A 6,622-nucleotide genomic window follows, 5' to 3' on the forward strand; every position below is an offset into this window, starting at 1 on the left:
GAGACAGGCAGCTCTTAGCAATTCTGGCCATAGGGCAGGGGGCTGGTTTTTTTTGTTGTTGTTTGTTTTGGTTTTATCTTTTTTAAATTGAAATAGAGTTGATATAATGTGCCAATCTCATCATTCTAAATGAAGTCAGAAAGACAAATACCATATGATATCACTTATATGTGGAATCAAAGGAGGGATATGAAGAAGGCATTTCTACTTCCCACCTGCAATCCTGTCACTTACTCTAGGTTCTCCATTTTGACACCTTGGGCTATGTCAACACCACTCTTCTCCTGTCTTTTTCATACGCACTAAGTTAATGCAATGCAATACACGGAATATATAAGTATGGACACAGTCCATACCAATAAGAGATGGTATTGCCTACCCATTCACACAGGCTACACTATTTCTATCAATGTTTTAGTCATTCCTCCAGTCTTCCAGGGATGGTTATAAAGCTAACTTTGACAGCTTTCTTTGTATCATGACCTCTTATTAAGCTATTTAAAAATCTTATCATTTCTTCCTTCAAGATATTTCTGCAATTCAGCTTTTAAATTCTCACTTCTACCTACTAGCCTAATCATTTCATACTTGGAATACTGCAGTTCTTTCCTGTTTTCTGGTTTTTTTAATATTCATTCTCATAACTGATACAAATTTTACAAATCATCACTTATAGGTAGATTACCTTAAAACCTCCACAGTATCTAATAGTGCCAGATCACAGTATCTATTAAAATGTATGTTGTTGTTTAGTCACTAAGTCCTGTGTGACTCTTTTGTGACCCCATGGACTATAGCCTGCCAAGCTCCTCTGTCCATGGGATTTCCCAGGCAACAATACAAGTGTTGGTTGCCATTTCCTTCTCCAGGGGATCTTCCCAACCCAGGGATCAGACCTGCATCTCCTGCACATACTTGCAATGTAAGCGTCTTGAGATCAGAGATTTTGCTTTGCTTATTTCTGAATCCTTAGGATAGCACCTGGCTCATAGTTGACATCAAATAAATATCTGGAGTTGAAAAAAATGCATATATGATCTTGAAACAATAATCACAACAAAAATCTAGAGGAAAGAGGGAGGCTTAAGGGGAAGGGACATATGTATACTTATGACTGATTCACATTGTTGTATGGCAGAAACCAATATGACATTGTAAAGCAATTATCATCCAATCAAAAAAAAAAAAAAAAACTGAAAGAAATGCCCTGAGGCCAGGCAGGAAGAACTGAAAACTAGATCAATAAGAAGATAAACTGAAATTGGGGCTGAACTAGAGAAACTTTCAGTCTATAGTGGGAACAGTAGGCATCTTATTCTTGAGCCTAGGCATCTTATTCTTGAAAGTAAGAAATATTAATGGGATTGTGTTCAAAAGACACTAGTCAATTTTTAGGCAATTTTCCTCAAAAGGAATAATTACATGGTTGATTTAACACATAATAAAAATCCAGGAGTCCATAATGATACTCAATGACTCATAGAAACACAGAAAAACAAAACCTCACTTTCATTGAAGGTAATGACTACATCAAATCCTTAACTCTGAAAATTGGTAATTAAAGGAAATAATAAAGCATTTAATCCAAGTCTTTTGGAAATAAACCATAATTTACCTCCTTTTAATGAGGGAAAGCTTTTTTCATTTTTAAACAGAAAATGTCTGCTAGTACTAGAGCAATATCATGATAGTTACTATTCTGTGAACACCGAGAAATAATGCACCTCATTGATTTATTATAAAATAATTTAAAATGTGGCAAAATTTCACCCCACAGATTACCTGATAATTCTAAATGGAAAAAAATATGTTACTTTACAATGGGGAGATCAGCATTTTAAACAAACAAGTAAATGAGGTATCATTAGTAGTCATAGTCCCTGATAGTATATGCAATAGGAAGCACACAAGATCACCTATTAAGTATTCTTTTTTTTTCTTATGCAACTTCACAGTTTTTTTAAATTTATTTTAATTGGAGGCTAATTACTTTACAATATTGTAGTGGTTAAAAATATGGAACGCTTCACAAATTTGCGTTTTATCCTTGTGCAAGAGCCATGCTAATCTTCTCTGTATTGTTCCAATTTTTAGTATATGTGCTGCCAAAGTGAGCACCTATTAAGTATTCTTGATGAAAATTAACCTGAATTTAACTAAATTGTTCTATCTAAAAAGACTAATCTATATCTATAAAAGGGCTTGCCTTGTGGCTCAGCCTGCAATGTGGGAGACCTGAGTTCAATCCCTGGGTTGGGAAGATCCCCTGGAGAAGGAAAAGACTACCTACTCCAGTATTCTGACCTGGAGAATTCCATGAACTGTAAAGTCCATGGGGTTGCAATGGAGTGACTTTCACTTTCACTTACATAAAAGACTAATAAATGAAAATCTCAATTAAATAGAGTTGGGAAGCAGAATGAGGAGCTCTTATGGCCCCTGTTGATAGCAGAGCCTGACAGAAGGAGGAGTCTTCCTCTTTCCTGGCAAGGTCACAGTCAATGAAAAGTCATGGACTCTTTGTTTACTATAGCCCTCCCAACATAATTTTTCTCTCTATAAAAGCATTGCCTAATGGGCACTTGCAAGTGGTTCACCTCAATTTCAGACCCCAAATTACAATGTTCTGCTGAGCCCAAATAAATACATCTTTGCTGAAGAAATATGTGGCAGTCTATTAGTTTCAGGTAAACAGATATCACATGCATAACAAAATAAAGAAGATGATCCCAAAGAGTGGGGAACGTACCCAACTGGATATCAAGATATATCAGAATAATAATTACAAGGTATAAAATTGACATAGGGAGACAACCTGAGTGAAAAAGAAAACAAGACCCATGCACATAAGTAAACTTGAAATATGATGGAAGTGAATTTTCAGATCAGTATGGGAAAAATGTATTTTTGGAAACATGCATTTTCAAAAAATGTTTTGAAACAATTATTTATGCATATATAACAAATTAATTTGGATCTCTGCATGCTTGCATGCTCAGTTACTTCAGTTGTGTCCAACTCTTTGCAACCCCATGGACTGTAGCCCACCAGGCTCCTTAGTCCATGGGATTTTCCAGGCAAGAATACTGGAATGGGTCGCCATGACCTTTTCCAGGGGATCTTCCTGACCCAGGGATCAAACCCACATCTCCTGAATCTCCTGCTTTGCAGGTCGATTCTTTGCCATTGAGCCACCAGGGAAGCCCAAACTGGATCCCTACCTCATGCCATATTCAAAAGCTAATTCCACATTGAATAAACTCTTAAGTGTAGAAGAGAACATTTTAAAAACATTCAGAAGAAAATATAAATTATCTTTATGACATTCAGTTAAGGATACATTTTAAAACAAGATACAGAAAGCACTAAAAATAAGATATTGATGAATTCACTCCTTTAAAATTGATAACTTCTGATTATCAACACCACCAGTGTAAGGAAAGTGAAAAAGATAAGTTAAAAAATAATGTGATCTATTTGCCTCACATAAAAATTAACAAAGGTTTAAACTGACTATTTCAAAATCTGCTATAAATCAAAAAGGAAAACACAAACAACTCAATGGGAAAATGGACAGACGAGAAAAAGAATTAGGAATAGGAAGTAAAACAAAACATGAAAAGATGCTTTATCTCAATAATAACCAGGAAGATGCCAATTTAGACCATAAAAAGATACAATGTTACACTGACGAGGGTGCAAAATTTAAGAAGTCTGACAATATCAAATGCTTGTAAAAATGTGAAATCCTGGAAATGATGTAGTAACCATTTCAGGTATAAGTGTTCATTGTGACTACCACTTAAGAATAAAATGTCTTTGTTATTTTGTAAAGTTGAATAAAGATATTCTCTAAATTTGTGCATTTCTACCCATAGTTATATAACTCAGAAAATTCTAGCATATGTGCACAATGAGATTTGTTCCAGAACTATCAGAGCAGTGTTGTGCATAACAGAAAAAGAAAAACTGAAAAAGAACTCCAAAACAGTTTTGCAGAATGGGTAAATATGTTTGAAATATTCACACAATGCAATATTATGCAGCAGATTTCTCTGAACCAGAGAATGAACTAGAACTATACAGACAACATGAATGAGTATTTAGAAACATTATATTGAATGAAAGAGTAAATTGCAGATTATGTACAGTGTTTTTTAAACTGTGGTATAATTTGCATACAATAAGATACATTCTTGGTGTGCAGTTCTATGAGTTTTGACAAGCACATGACTCATACTCAAAATATAGAGCAATTCCATCATCCCTTCAATTCCTTTGTGTTCCTTTAGAGTCATCCTATTCCCCCCAACACCAAGCTCTGTTAAATACTGATCTGCTTTTTGTTCCTATAATTTCCCTTTTTCCAGGCTTTCACCTAAATGTAAGTGTGTTGATATTGCCTTTCAAGTCTGGTTTCTTTCTCTTAGCATTTGGGGGCCATTCATATGGTGTTTCATTAATTTATTCTATTTTACTGTTAGGTAATATTCCACTGAATGAATGTATCACAGTTCATTCATTCACCATATTTGGGTTGTTTCTAGTATTTGAGATCAGTGAATGAAGCCATTATAAATATTTACACACAGGTTTTTGTATCAATTAAAGTTTTCTTTTCTCCTGAAAGCACTCAAGAGTAAAATTGTTCAGCTATATGGCAAATATATGAATAACTCTATGAAACTGCAAAGCTGTTTTCCAAAGAGGTTGTGCTATTTTCATCCACATCCTCACCAGCACTTGGTATTATCAAGTTTTTAATTTGTTTAATCAAGTCATTGTAACAGATGTGTCAGAATATCTCATTTGACTAGAGTTGTATTTCTGTGATAATTAATTGTATAAGCATATTTTCATGTGCTTATTTACCATTTGTATTTTGGGTGAAGTCTTTGTTCAAATATTTTTTTTTCATTTTTTTATTTGTGTTTTCACTAGCTTGACCAAACTGATCAGAAAGATAGAAACAGACATTAGATATGAAAGATACACAGCACTAAAACTGAAAGAAGAAATAGAAATTGTTAAAGCTCTATTTTTTTTAAAGAAATAAAAAATCTAATAACAATGTTTCACACAAAGAACACTCCAGGCACAGCTTTACTGGTAAATTCTACCTAAGAAATAAGGTCAACTTACATACTCAAGCAGAAATTAGAGAATGGAGGAATACTTACCGACTCATTTAAAAGGGTTGGCATTATTATGGTATCATAGTCAGACAAATATCTTTAGTGACCATGCATGTAATAATCTTTAACAAAATACTAGTAAATCAAATCAGCAATATATAAAAAAATACACTACACTGTGACCATATGGGGTTTAACTTAGAAATTCAAGGTTATTTAACATATGAAAATCCAATAATTTACCATACTAAAAATATAAAGGTAAATAACCATATGATCACATCAGTAGAGGCAGAAAATTAATTTGACAGAATTCATGATTTAAAAAGCTATCAGAAAACTAAGAATAGGAGATGACATCCTCACTCTAATAAAGAATGTCTGTGTGGGTTTACTTCTGGGCTGTCTCTTCTGTCCCATTGGTTTATGTATCAGAATGTAAGATGCCGCTAGGTATACTGTGTTTTCTCAAGATTGTTTTGGCTATTTGAGGCCCATTTGGTCCCATATAAAATATAGGATTGTCTTCCTACTTTGTAAAATAAAATGCTATTGGAATCTCATTCGCATTGACAGATTTGATTGAATCTTTAAGTAACTTTGAATGGTATAGAAAATTTGACAATATCAAATCTTCTAATCCATTAACATGGGTTGTCTTTCCATTGTTTTTTAACTTCTTTCTTCTCATTTATTAGTGTTTTGTAGTTTTCATTGTATGTGATTTTTACCTCCATGAAGTTTCTTTCTAAATTTTTAAATAATATTATTATTGGGATTGCTATCTTCTTTTGATAATTAATTGTTAGGATATAGAAATACAACTGATTTTTGTACATCAGTTTTGGATCTTGAAATTCTATTGAATCATTTATTCTAATAGATTGTTGTGGAATCTTAAGGGCTTTAATATAAAAACATGTCATCTGCAAATGGAAATAATTTTACTTCTTCATTTCCTATTTAGATGACCTTCATTTATTTTTCATTCCTAAATGATCTTATTAGTATTTCCAGTTCTGTGTTAAATAGAAGGGGCAAAAATGAACATCCTTGCCTTGTTCCTGATTTTAGAATAAAGCCTTCCATTTTTCACTGTTGAGTATAATGTTAGCAGTGGGCTTTTCATAGATGGCCTTAAATATGATAATTTCCTTCTATTCCTAGTTTGTTGAGTGTTTGTGTCTAGAAAGGATTGAATTTTGTCAAATGTTTTTTCTGCATCTATTTAGATGATCCTATGATTGTCATCTTTCTATCAATATGATGTAAACTTATTGATTTGTGTATATTGAACCATCCATGCAGCTTACAAATAAATCTCACTTGAACATGGTTATTTGGTCCTTTTAGTGTACTTTTGGATTTAGTTTGCTAGTATTTTGTTGAGAATTTTTGTGCCTACATACATCAAGAGTTGGGCTGCATTGCTTTGGGATGACTTCTTTGTAATACCACAGTTTTCTTTTTCTGCAAAACTGTACCTT

Source organism: Bison bison, unplaced genomic scaffold (genome assembly GCF_000754665.1).
Source record: "Bison bison bison isolate TAMUID 2011002044 unplaced genomic scaffold, Bison_UMD1.0 scf7180017864064, whole genome shotgun sequence".
NCBI classification, from domain to species: domain Eukaryota; kingdom Metazoa; phylum Chordata; class Mammalia; order Artiodactyla; family Bovidae; genus Bison; species Bison bison.